This window comes from Podarcis melisellensis (assembly GCF_964234715.1).
Source record: "Podarcis melisellensis genome assembly, chromosome: 2".
Lineage (NCBI taxonomy): Eukaryota > Metazoa > Chordata > Lepidosauria > Squamata > Lacertidae > Podarcis > Podarcis melisellensis.
In genome coordinates, this window is record NC_138529.1 from 22,831,823 (window position 1) to 22,844,958 (window position 13,136).

General features: G+C 41.6%; 1 protein-coding gene across 5 annotated transcripts in view; it reads left to right on the plus strand.

Moving 5' to 3' along the window:
• Positions 1–13,136, plus strand: part of CEP112 (centrosomal protein 112) — a 217,089-nt gene that overhangs the window by 147,967 nt on the left and 55,986 nt on the right. The window lies entirely within an intron of this gene.

A 13,136-nucleotide genomic window follows, 5' to 3' on the forward strand; every position in this document is an offset into this window, starting at 1 on the left:
AGAGGGATAGAAGCCAGTGTTGACTGTGGCACCCCTGGCCATCATTTAAGGCACCCTAGGGTGCCACGGCACACTGGTTGAAAAACCCCGCACTATGGTGAACAGCAATAGAGAGACATCTCCTTCAATAGGTGGTGACTTCAGCAAAGTGAATGTATTTGTAATAAGGGGGATCCTGCTGAGGGAGTCTGTCCGATGGCAAGGGTGGCTGCTCACGAGTAACCAGGCAGGACTCTGACCTGTCTTTTACAGGTTTTATTTAGGTGCAAACTATTTACAGTGCAAAACCCCAAAGTTCATGTCTGCCTCAATCACTAGCAGAATCCGGGAGTGCCTGTTTCCTGGACCTCCTCCAGCATAAAGGCCTTGTTACACCCAGCCTCTTCCTTCCCTCTTTGTGCTTTAGACTTCTGTGCAGGGTGGGCGATGGAAGGGGCATGTTTCCCTCCTGGCCGGCTTTGCCAGAAGTGGTGCTGAGGCTCCCACCAGCATCCTCTGGTCCTTTCACCTCTTCCCCACTGGAGGTGGGGTTTTCCTCTTCACCGGAAGAGGAACTGCTTCGCATGATTTTTGGAGGCTCCCTGTAACACAACTACCCCTCTGTTTCCCATCCCTATTCTGATGGCAGTTCCTGACAGAGTCATACCCAGGGGTTCCCTAAAACTAAGTGCCAGCGTTGTGGACAGATGTATATGTGTATGCCTGCAGTATACACATTATATACATTATTATAATGCCCAACATCTTACCATATGAATAGGGTCATTTTGAGCACTTTAAATTGCACAGAATTCTTAATGTAAATTAGGAAAGCCTATTGAACTTGACATTTTGATCTCATTTGTTTTGATTTTACTTTATTCTTTTGGGAGTGAGGGCATTGGCCACTGCTGTGGCAGATTCTCTGGTGCTGCTTTGACTTTATCTTGAATCCCTGATATTTATGGCCCTAATAAAAATGATACATTTTTTGTGGCTCAGTGTTAAAACTGCGTTGGAACTTCTCAAAATGCTTATCTCCATTGGTCAACATTCAGGTGTTTAAATGTTTTAGCGTGTATTAAAACACAATCTGCAATTTATTACAAGATGAAATGTAGCAACCAAATGGGGCAATTTGCATATAGAGTTGGAACAGCCTTTGTGAAACTGACATTTCATTTACCTGCATCAGGTTCTTGGTCTATAATTTTAAACAGCATTCTAAGGATTACGTTGGAAATCTGCCAGCCTGAAACCATTAAAGGCTGTGATCAACAATTCAGAATCTTTTTTGAATTTAAAGAAAGCTGCACTTGGCATAATTATTTAAAGCCAAGGTCAGAGAAAGTATTTAAACCTTTGAAATTCATAATTAAAGGATTAATATTAACTCATGAAGACATTGTCATTTTTGCTTAAAAGTTGAATTTGAATCTCAGTTCTTTTCTTTTCTTTGATCTTTATATATTTAAAGCATAGCAAAAGGAAAAGTTAACTTCTCTCCAAATTAAAGTTGCATTGCTTCCTTGCTGTGATATATTGTCAACTTCTTTAAAAATGGCTGACTTTAATAATAATAAATACAACCAAAATAATTTCTGGCGTCAGCTGAAAAAGATAAGTATTTGCTAGTATTTGCAGGATAGGGATCAAAGTTAAATCCTTCTAAGCCCATACAACAAGTAGACACTTTAAAGGTGCTGACCTTTAAAGCCCTAAATGACCTTGGCTCTGTATACCTGAAGGAGCGTCTCTACCCTCATTGTGCAGCTGGGACACTGAGGTCCAGCTCTGAGGGCCTTCTGGCATTTCACTCACTGTGAGAAGTGAAGTTACAGAGAACCAGGCAGAGGGCCTTCTCAATAGTGGCGCCCGCCCTGTGGAATGCTAAGGAGATAAAGAACTACACAACTTTTAGATGACATCTGAAGGCAGCCCTGTATCAGGATGTTTTTAATGTTTGATGTTTTGCTATCTTTTTATATTCTGTTGGAAGCTGTCCAGAGTGGCTGGGGCAATCCAGTTAGATAGGTGGCATATAAGTAAATAATAATAACAACAACTACTACTACTACCAGAATGGATTACTTCTGGGTTTTGGGGGTCTCACATGTGCAAAAGTGCTAAATCGCGCTTTGCACATGCGCAGAAGTGCCGAATCTCAATCCGCGCGTGCACAGACGCTGGTTGCGAGCGTGCATCCTGCACAGATCACATTCGCAACCTGAGCGTCCACTGTACTAGTTTAGGATTGAAATTTCTTAATGTTTCATAAAAGTGCAGAATATCCAAATATCCACCAGATATGAACTTCTGCTGTGAAATAAATAGTGGATAAGAACAAACATAAAAACAAGGATCACAGATAACCCTACATAAGGTTGAATAATATCTTAAGACGGGTATGGGAATTAGATTGGAAGCGATTAACCAAACTGGATCCTGATTAGCTTAGCAAATGTGCTAGCAATTTTATTGCTGCACCACAGCAAATGAACATTTCTGCACAAACCAACCTCAGCAAGATTGAAGGAAATGTATTTGAAACTAGTACAAAAATGGCACCTAGCACCGATTTAAATAGGGGGGAAAAGTACAAAAATTGCTTAGCTAGATTAGACGCGGGGGGGGGGGTTGTTTATCCATGTGTGGTTGGAACTGTGAGAGGGCACCCAAGTTCTGGAAGAAGCCCTTTCAAGAGACAGCTGGATTAATTGGGAAATATTGCAGAAAAGTCCAGAACTGGCTTTATTGGATCTGTCCCAAGGGGAAAACCCAATCTTACTGTGTCATAATTTGATTGGATATTTTTTAGTAATGGCAACACTGTTGATAGCCAGATGCTAGAAATAAGCCAACAACTTAATATACAAAAATAGTGCTATGTGATGTGGAAAGTAGCACTTAACGGAAAAACTAAGGCAAAGACTACAATTTGAAGGGGTCAGAGGAAAAAAAGAGACATTTGTGGTGGACTGGTGCCTGGTGCAATATATGAATGCAACCTCAAAAGAGAGATAAATACCAGCCTTATTCTGTAATTTGTGGTCACAATAACATCAATGGACATCTTTGCATTGTGTGCAGTTTCATGTCATCCCAAAGGACTCAACAAAGGATATAATTCCATATCCATAATCTCACTTGTTGCATTGGTCACTGGTTTGGGTGAGGGGGTTACTTTGAATTTGAATTATCATCTTTCTTTCAGCTTTTTATTTCATGTAATGTTAGAAAAGCAAATATGTATATATATCAACCATCCTACACTTTAAAAAAATATACAGACTGGGTATTGTATTTTGTCTGACTTCTTCAGAACACAAAAAATATTTTATGAGCTTGGTTATTAGATTTATGTCATGCAATAACTTAACATATTTAATACAATTAGATTAAGATAGAATTAATTTGTTTCTTCTCTTCAAATATATATATTGGCATCTGATAGGCAGTCATTCTAGTTCTACTAAATTATGATATATATTGTTTTGACAAATCAATATGCTGGAGGTAGGTCCTACTGAAGCTCAGATTGCACTAACAATTATTGTTGAAGTGGGGTGGGAGCAAGGACTTTGCATTACGTTGCTGCTGATATCTCCTTGGATATTTTGCAGCTGTGGGGCGGCGGTTCAGATGGAAAGCAAGTGACAATGGAAAGGTCACTTCCTTTCCTCTTGCACCTTCTCTGGAACAAATCTCTCTTCCCCACAGTGGAGAAGGTGCAGTTGAGCTTTGTTACACACACAGCTGCCGTGTAATGTGTAGTTTGCCTTTCTGTCTGACAGATGTTACGGGTTGTGTCAACAGAACCTTTGGGGTAAACATTAGTTAGCCAGGTGTAATACAATGAAAAAAGCTCATGTGGATTTGTGAGTTTGCTGGACATTAGTAAAAGAAAGAGATCAGCTGTAGTTTTAAGTGGGTGCAGATGTGATTTTTGGCGAAATATATCTGTTAGTAACATTTGTCTTTGGAATTTACTTGGCAAAGAAAATAATCATTCAGAACGAATGACCCTAAAATATCAGTTGACATGCTAACAATACTCTAAGGAAGCAACCTTGGAACACTTCAGACATCTCATAAAACAGCTGTATTTTGAGCCATGTGCATTTTGAACCATATGTATAATTTGTGTGTGTGTGTGCATGCGCGCGCACAGACGCTTGTGCATTTTCTGTCCCCAAACACACAGTGCATGCACCTTCAAAAGGATACCACACTCAGTTCACCCTCTGGAGATGCTCACTGTCTCTTACAACACTAGAAGCTGTCAAATCTGCCTGTACTGATGTTCTATTCAGTGAGAACAACTCTTGGTCACAGTAGCATGTTTGCAGCATGCTACTGCACCAAAACTATGTGGTTTAAGGCCATGGTATTGCAGTTGAAGTCATATATATCTTGTTGCTGAACAATTTGCAAGAAGATGTTTTTCATTCCATTGGTTTCTGAATTTTAAATCACCTTTTAAAACCTTGCATTGTTTTTCCTTACTCTATATGGCATCTGCTTCTGTCCCATTGCTAATACTTCTATAGACAAGAATGGTATACTTGCTTGCAAGTGCATCTCCATTTAGCGCATGCGGAAGGTAGCCAGGCTCGATTAAATGGCATGGATATCATGCTGACTCATGTTCTTGCACTCTGGACATCATCAGGCTGTGAAGAATGAGAGTAGCAGCTTCCCTGATCAGATTGCCAGAGTTCTGCCTTCCTTCCCCTGAAATCCCATATATAGATAGTTTACAATCTCTGCTCATCATTGTTGCCATGCTATTCTGCTAGGTCTGGAAGAATGATCCGTGCAAGCCTTTATTGTGTTGCCACATTGTTCTGTAAGAGAATTTTCAAAGTGGCCATTGCAAAAGAGGGAGGTCTACAGCGGTCAGCAAACTTTTTCAGCAGGGGGCCGGTCCACTGTCCCTCAGACCTTGTGGGGGGCCAGACTATATTTTGAAAAAAATAATAAAGAACAAATTCCTATGCTCCACAAATAATACAGAGATGCATTTTAAATAAAAGGACACATTCTACTAATATAAAAACATGCTGATTCCCAGACCATCCGTGGGCCAGATTTAGAAGGCAATTGGGCGGATCTTGCCCCCGGGCCTTAGTTTGCCTACCTACGGTCTACACACTGAAAACAGATCAGGTTTACATGCTAATCATAGCATTCTAGCACAAAAACCCTGCAACCCCCAATTTTAAGTCTGAAGTTGGCAGTGTAGAAACCGTACTCAGTTTTGCTCTTATCTGAAGTTTGCCTGGATTTCAACATTTCATTTCATTTTCATTATTTACTTTAATTATCTATTTTGTTTGTTTGTACCTTTTTAATGCAAATGTCCTAAGGAAAAGCAGGACATTCCAGTATCAAATCAGAAACCGGGATGGCTTTTGTATATAGGGACACTTGGAGGGTCTAAGCTATAGCTGGGAGCTAAAGCAGCTCTTTAGTACGGGACAACCCTTTTAATGTTGGAACTCCCCCCTCTCTCTCTCACCCCACAGTCCACCTCCATGTTGCCACAACTTTTTCTTTCTTTCCTAGAAATAACTGTAAATACCTGTCTTGGTAAGATTCTCCTGAGATAAAGCAGCAAGCTGTCGGCTTTTCCAAAATATCCTTATCCATTGTTTGTGTTTTGTTTTTTCTTTGCATAGCATAGCCCCAAGCATCTATTATTTAACATGCCGTCCTTGCTTCATTGAAAAGCACACTACATCAGCATACAAATGCTAACTTACCTGGGTTCATTACATGCTGCAGCTTAGCATATTTGTGTTTGTTTGCAAAATCCAGTATTTGAAAGCCACGTAGTCGTATATGCATTAGGAACCATAGATCTCGCATTTGACATCTACAAAATCTCTGGCCATTATAAACCAGTTAGGTTACCGCAACGCTCTTCAAGTCAGCTCGGCTTGCATGTTTCGTCCAAAATGCCGCTCGCTTTGAGGAATGTTCTTTGTTTTGACTTGTACTCGTTCTGCCTTCTTTGGCTGGATATGTTATGGTTACCAGATTTTTTTTAATGAATCTGGGGCACTTTTTTTTTTTTTAACTGAGTAGCAACAGGGAGTCGGTAGTAGGGATGGTGAAGCAAAAGACCCTGGGCCCAAGCACACATGCATATTGTATAAAGGTGCAAAGCCCTTCTTTCACACCCTGTGAAACATAGATGTGCAGAGTTTTTAAGAAACTGAGCAACGGCGCGCCGCCCGCCGTGACTCCTGGGCCTTCCCCAAACTCCTGTCCCCTTCTCCCTTTGTTTTGACAGATCGGGGGGGGGGGGCTTGGGAGTTGCAGGCGGGTATCCGTTGCTGAGGAGGGGTGCAAGGCACACGGTTTCTCTGCCAGGCAAGGTGCAAAACCCTTATTCACACCCTATGAAACATAAATGCATTTTTTTAAAAAAAAAACACTGGGCAGTGACTGGCCGCCCATGACTCCCGAGCCTCCCCCAATCGGTCAAAACAAAGGGGGCAGGGGGAAGGAGATCTGTACCGCCGGACGTCCCTGGTTTCCTGTTGGCAGTGGCGGTGGCAGTCAGCAGCCCGGAGCCAGCCTGGTAGCGCAGTTCGTTCTGGCTGGCTTCAGGAAATCCTTGCTGCCGTGGCGCCCACCATTTTTCCTCTCCGGAAGTCCCCATATGACGTGTTGCACACAAGGCACATGAGGCTGCCGCTGTCACGTTTCTTGGGGACAGATTTGCAAATCCGGGGACGTCTGGTAACCCTAGGATATGTAGGATTGTTTCTCTCTATAATTCTCTTTCTCGGCAATTGAATAGTTCTAACCAGAATGTTGGATTTGTCCTGCGATGATGTTTACTTCAAAGCTATGCAACAGGGCATTGAAGTGAAAAGAAAGTGTCGGGCTTCCGGCCAACTTCCATTTCCCTGGGATTCTTGCTAGATTAGGCAGACCTTGTCTGATCCACCCAGTAAGACACTTGTTAATGCAAGACCGCATATGCGGAATCAGTTAACACAGGTTGGCAATGGCTTGAACTATGAAGAGGTTCTGAGTGTGCATTTTTCCTTTGTAAACTTAAATTGGTGGACCGCAGGGATTCTAAAGGCCAGGGAAGACTGATGTCAGGCCAGTCCTGATTTAGAGTACATGTTTCAGAAAATCGTTTTCTTCTTCCTTTGTCTCACCCTGACTTGAGAAATGTAAAAGATTTTAAGGATGGTGGGAATGGCTGCAAAACCAGGAGTTGCGTAATTTGATGCTTTTAGGCCTACACAGTCTTTTAATGTGGGAAAAAAACCCCAAAGTGTTCCAAAATGACTTGCAGCTGCAGAACATGTCAGGGAATAAAAACCACCTTCATTAAATGGGTGAGAAAGAATTATAATTGTTTTGAAGTCTTTATGATCAGCCTGCATATGTTTCATTGTAATACGATACTAAAGTGCCTCAATTACGATTTGTATATTTTGGTGCCAGAAGGTTTTTTTCTCTTATGCTAAATTACTAAGTTCTGTCAGCTGTTGGGCTGTCATACAGAGATACAGTAAATCACATTATATTTTGTCATGGATTACACAGAGAAATATATTTGGAAATAGAGATCAAAGTACTTTTACAATCACATTTGAGTATAGGAAGGATGTTTAACTTGTATAAAATCTGATTTAGGTGAAACTGTTGCCATTCTGGTGTGAATTTGAAATAAATTGGAGAGAGTGTGTGTGTGTGTGTGTGTGTGTGTGTGTGTGGTTGAATTGGAGTGTCTTTGTGTGTGTAATATATATGAATGGAAGACAAATCCTGAAAACTGTTTTCTTTTTGATATTTAGTCTAGAGAAGTTAATTCTGACCTACAGCTGCAAACTGAGTGCAGATAAACAATGAAATACTGAAAAACTAGAGTCTCCAAAAACTCTTATTTATGTTTTTAATTGTATTCATGATTGAGCAATACATTCCATTCTACTTTTAATTGGGATTTTGCTGGACTTGCATATGATTAGTCATTGGTTTGGTAATGCTTTCTGGCTTTGTGAAGTTGCACTATTTTTCTTTTTTGAAGCTTTTGTTCTATTTAAAACTATTTAAAGTAATCCAGTGTAATCTTACTAAGGAACATTGATTACTTCATATCATGGATTTTGGCTGTACTTCAGAAAACAGCGGGAGATTTTGCATGACTTATCAAAGGCATTTATTAAATTATTAGAGCACACACACACCCTTTTGTTAACATTTATATTTCATAAAGTCTTTCCCACAAAACTCAGCACTATTTTTTTGCAGTAATCACACTGATTTCTTCTTAACCATTAGCATCTTTGCAGTTTGGTTTGCAATTAATTCACAGTTTCAACTTCAAAAGAAGCTCTTCCGTAGGCTTCTACAAAACGGTTTGCCTTTATTCATTTTCTTGTTATTTCTCCCCTGTCTCAGAATAAACCTATGCCTGGGTGCATGCAGAACATCAGCAGTTTGGAGACTGAGCAGATTGGCTCAAATAGGGGTAGGGTATACACCATTGGTCCAGTATGCCAAAACCTTCTCTCCATACACATACCTGTGGGCCAAGTTTGACAGATGGGTGAGGCTGCCCTATCATCACCTTCCATCACAATGCCATCACATGATCCACTAGCGAAAAGGGTGAGCAGTGCTTCCCGAGCACTGACCATCAGCTGATTGTCATCACAGGAGAAGACCTGTCCTGCCCATATCCAGGATAGCATTAAAATTTGGGAGTTTTGCTGTTGACTTCGATAGCAGCAGGACTTACTTATTTGCAAAAGTATTTCTAAACTGCTTATTCATAAAATGCCAGGGTGGGGTGAAATGCCATTAAAAAATAAAAATAAGGTGACCGGCTAATCAAAAATAAAGAGCCTGCTGGCATGAAAAGGTCTTCAAGAGACAGTTGAAAGTCAAAGCAAGGATGCCTGCCAAATCTCTGCTAGAAGAGTATTCCGCAGAATGGGGCTGGCGGTACTAAATGCCTGAGGCCAGCCAGGCCTCTGTAACACGTGGGACAATTAAAACCTCACCTCTGAATGATCTCAGTGATGTAAGGGCTCGGGCAGTCCTTAAGGGCTCAAGTTTTTCAGGACTTTGTACAAGAAGAACCTTGAACCTGCCCTGGCAGTGTATGAGCGGCCAGGGCAGATGTTTTAGTAGAGTAGTTACATGCTATCTTTTGAGACCATGTCTTATCTCTGATCCTTTTTAGGATATATGGTAGAATTAGCCATTCTTGGAGTAATTTTCTTGACATGAGTCAAAACTATTCAGTGCTCCCCCCCTTTTTGTATAGGAGACTTCGGTAAGGAAGTTTTTTAATTATTATTTTTAGAATATGGACCCATTTACATTAGCCCTTTAATGTGCAGTTCTTTGCTATACATCAGAGAACTGTTGCTTCTTCCCTAGAGCAAGTCTCCCTTCTGTAGTTCCCTCCCTGTCTTTTAAAAGTATGCTTATATTTTTACTCAGCTAATTAGAGAATATTAACTCATATAGAACGATTGCCTTACCATTGTGCTTTTTAAAATATTGTTAAATTTTATTTCATTGTTTAACCGGCTGAAGCCTGTTCTTTGAAAAATGCATTGTGGAAAACATACTCAGAATGTGCTTACTGGAATTGAAGGAAGCCATTCACATATAAACTCCATAAGGAAAGAGGCCAGAGGTATTTTGGGGTGGGGTGGGGGATTAGATCATTTCTGAAAATGTGACCGAGTTATTAATTATTATTTTACTGAGTGCTACATTTGCTTGTGAAAAATCATCCCATTTAGAAACTTGATAACTAAACTACAGATCCTGCCTTTTGTATTAGTCTTCAGTCCATTTTTGTGGAGCAATTGAGTCATCACATCCATGAGAACTTACTGAGGTTCTAGAAAATCAACCTGTTCATCATTAAAAAGTTATGACTTCATGTTTACTTATCGTTAAAATAAGGGTTAAAATGTGAGACATGTAATACTAAGTTAAAGTCCCTTACAGGTGTACTAGCAATGCTAGTGGAATGGCTTGCATAAAGAAGATGTAGGAAGCCAGCTTGGTTCTTCTGGCTAGCTGCACAATATATTATTGCAGGCCTAATACACAACCAGTTGCACAAGCTTCCATTATTCTTGCCCTCTCACTGGCACAGCAGCCCATGCACTGGCGGTCAGATAGTGTTAAATGCAGACCAAGTAATAGGGACAACTCAAGAACATGGATTTTGGCAACTAGTGGGCAGTACAGTGGTGCCCCGCAAGACGAACGCCTCGCAAGACGAAAAACCCACTAGACGAAAGGGTTTTCCGTTTTGGAGGCGCTTCGCAAAACGAATTTCCCTATGGGCTTCCTCCGGGGACCTCTTTTAAATGCTAGCGGTGGGGAGCAAAGCCTTTCCCCCCCCCCTCCGGCCTTCAGAAGAGGTCCAGGAAGGCCGGCGGGGGCCGAAAGGCTTTGCTCCCCACCGCCAGCATTTTAAAAGCAGTCCGGGATAGCAGGGAAGCGCTTCCCGCTATCCCGGATGGCTTTTGAAGGCAGGCGGGGGGGGGAGCAAAGACTTTCCCCCCCCCCGCCCGCCTTCAGAAGAGGTCGGGGGACAGACTGTCCCCGGACCTGGTCTGAAGGCGGTTTCCATAGGAACGCATTGATTGATTTTCAGTGCATTCCTATGGGAAACCGTGCTTCGCAAGACGAAAAACTTGCAAGACGAAAAGACTTGCGGAACGAATTAATTTCGTCTTGCGAGGCACCACTGTATGGGGTTGCCATATTTCAAAAAGTAAAATTCCTGACACCTGCAGAATTATTGAACTTTTAAAGAAACCCACCAGTTGTTTAGCTTTTGGGGGAGCAGACCCAAATTTGGGGAAACCTACCCCCAAAATAGTGTTTTTGAACTGTTTCCACTGTTTTTCCCCATCAGGTTGCCATACATCCGGGTTTTCCCTGACATTGTGCCGAGTCGGCAAAATTCCTCCCAGACACCATTTTTACAGCTAGTACCATACATGTATAAAATACTTGGTACAATTTACAATGTATAGTATACCACTGAAGCCCAAAAGAGAGGCCTCCACCTCCAGGAGCTTACGGTCTAGATGTGGGCAATGAAGAAGACAATAAAGGAAGAATGGATAGAGAGGGACAAGGATAACAAGGAAAGGAGGGGGGACACAGACAGACAGACAGACAGACATTTAGGTTTTAGGTCAGTTGGTGTCAGGGACTGGGCAGAGGAATAATAATAATAATAATAATAATAATAATAATAATAATAATTTTTATTTATACCCCGCCCTCCCCAGCCAAGGCCGGGCTCAGGGTGGCTAACAAGCAATAATAAAAACAAATTAAATGAATACAACTTAAAAACAAGATTAAAATACAACATTAAAATATTGAAACATTAAAATATTAAAATGCAGCCTCATCACAGGAGGAGAAAGGAAAAATAAAAAAGAAAGAGAGGGAGGGAATCAAATTGGCTCCAAGCCAAAGGCCAGGTGGAACAACTCTATCTTACAGGCCCTGTGGAAAGAAATCAGATCCTGCAGGGCCCTGGTCTCATGAGGCAGAGCGTTCCACCAGGCCGGAGCCAGTGTTGAAGCTCTGGTTGAAGCTAATCTAACTTCCTTAGATTATGAACCTTCCTTATGAACCTTCCAGGGAGGAGAAAGAGAAACACAGTATAGATTTACAACAGGGGTTTGAGGAAGGTAGCAGCTCAGAGGCAGATGAAGGGAAAGGTTGGGAAACCATAGGAGAGTCAGAGCAACACCTGGCTGACATGTCATTAGAAAGCATTCCAGGGGACACACACACGCGCGCGCGCAGAGAGAGAGAGAGAGAGAGAGAGAGAGAGAGAGAGAACCTGGTGAGCCTTGAAAGTAGAAGAGCAAAGAGCTCAAAGACAGAGGGCATGTAGCACCACCCTTAGAAGTGACGAATGAGGAAGTGGGAGAGACAGGGGGTGGAGATTCACTAGGGCAAGGCCATTATCCAAGAAGCTGTGTTCTATAGCCTCTGTCTATAATTACTGAATAATAATTTAAATAGGATGGTAAGAATCCTTCCCTTGTCTTTATACTTTCCTGGGCCACCATCCAGGAGCCGCTGACAGCCTCCTAACATGTGGACACTAGATATATACATCTCTATCAAATCAAGTATGAGAGAGGGCTTCATCGGTAGAGACCTTGATCTAGTGCTGCCCCCCTGATTCATGGGTATTTTGTCGTCATGTTGACTGCCCTTATTTGAATGTTGGTGAGTGCAGACAAGAGTGGTTTATGGACCAGGTTGAGAGCTGTTATTCACAAGTGCCTCTGGAGAAGATTTGTTCTGAAACGTGCTGGGCCAAACAAACCTTTTCCTGTACACCTTAAGGCCTCCATTTTTTCTTTCAGTGCCTTCTCGGTTGTTTTCCCCCTTGTGTATGGACCAGAAATCATTGACTAAAGTGCATTCTGGTGAGTTAAACAAACCTACCTTATGGTTTGAAGTGGGCTTGTTTGCTCACTTGAGAGCCTTTTAAACCAAAATCTCTGGTTCATATTTGCCAGGGTTCATCAAAAAATGAAATGAAATGTTTCAGAAGTTCTTCTGCCAGCCATGGGGAAGGAGGAGAGGTGTGCAAGCATTTCAGCATTATGTGTCGGTCAGCCCAATATTTTCCTTCCCTTGATTTCTCTGCCTGAGGTTGAATAGTACCAGGACAGGAAGGGAGAACAGTGGTACCTTTTCATTACTGTGTGAGATGCCTGCTGATATTCTTGTGGCATCTTCTAGATTAATGTCAGTGCATTGCCTCTGGTTGGACTTGTACCTGAGGCTACCTTTCTAGATGCTTTGCCAAACTGCTTTCCAAAGTTTCAATGGATTGCAAAGGTGATTCATTTATCAGTGAGTCGCAACTAGAAATATTTATTAAAGATTTGTTTTATCAATGGCTTTTATGTTAAATGAGAATTGGGAAACTCAGTTGCTCATGTTTCCTGTTGCTTCAGACATTGTGCTTGTTTTAAATAACTTATGGCTTCCGTCAATCAATACTTATTGGCTATTGATAACACTTAGGTAAGGAACAGTGTTTGCCTCTCCTTCAAAACGCATGAGATAATAGCATGCCATATGCCCCACAGTAACTGGGCAATACA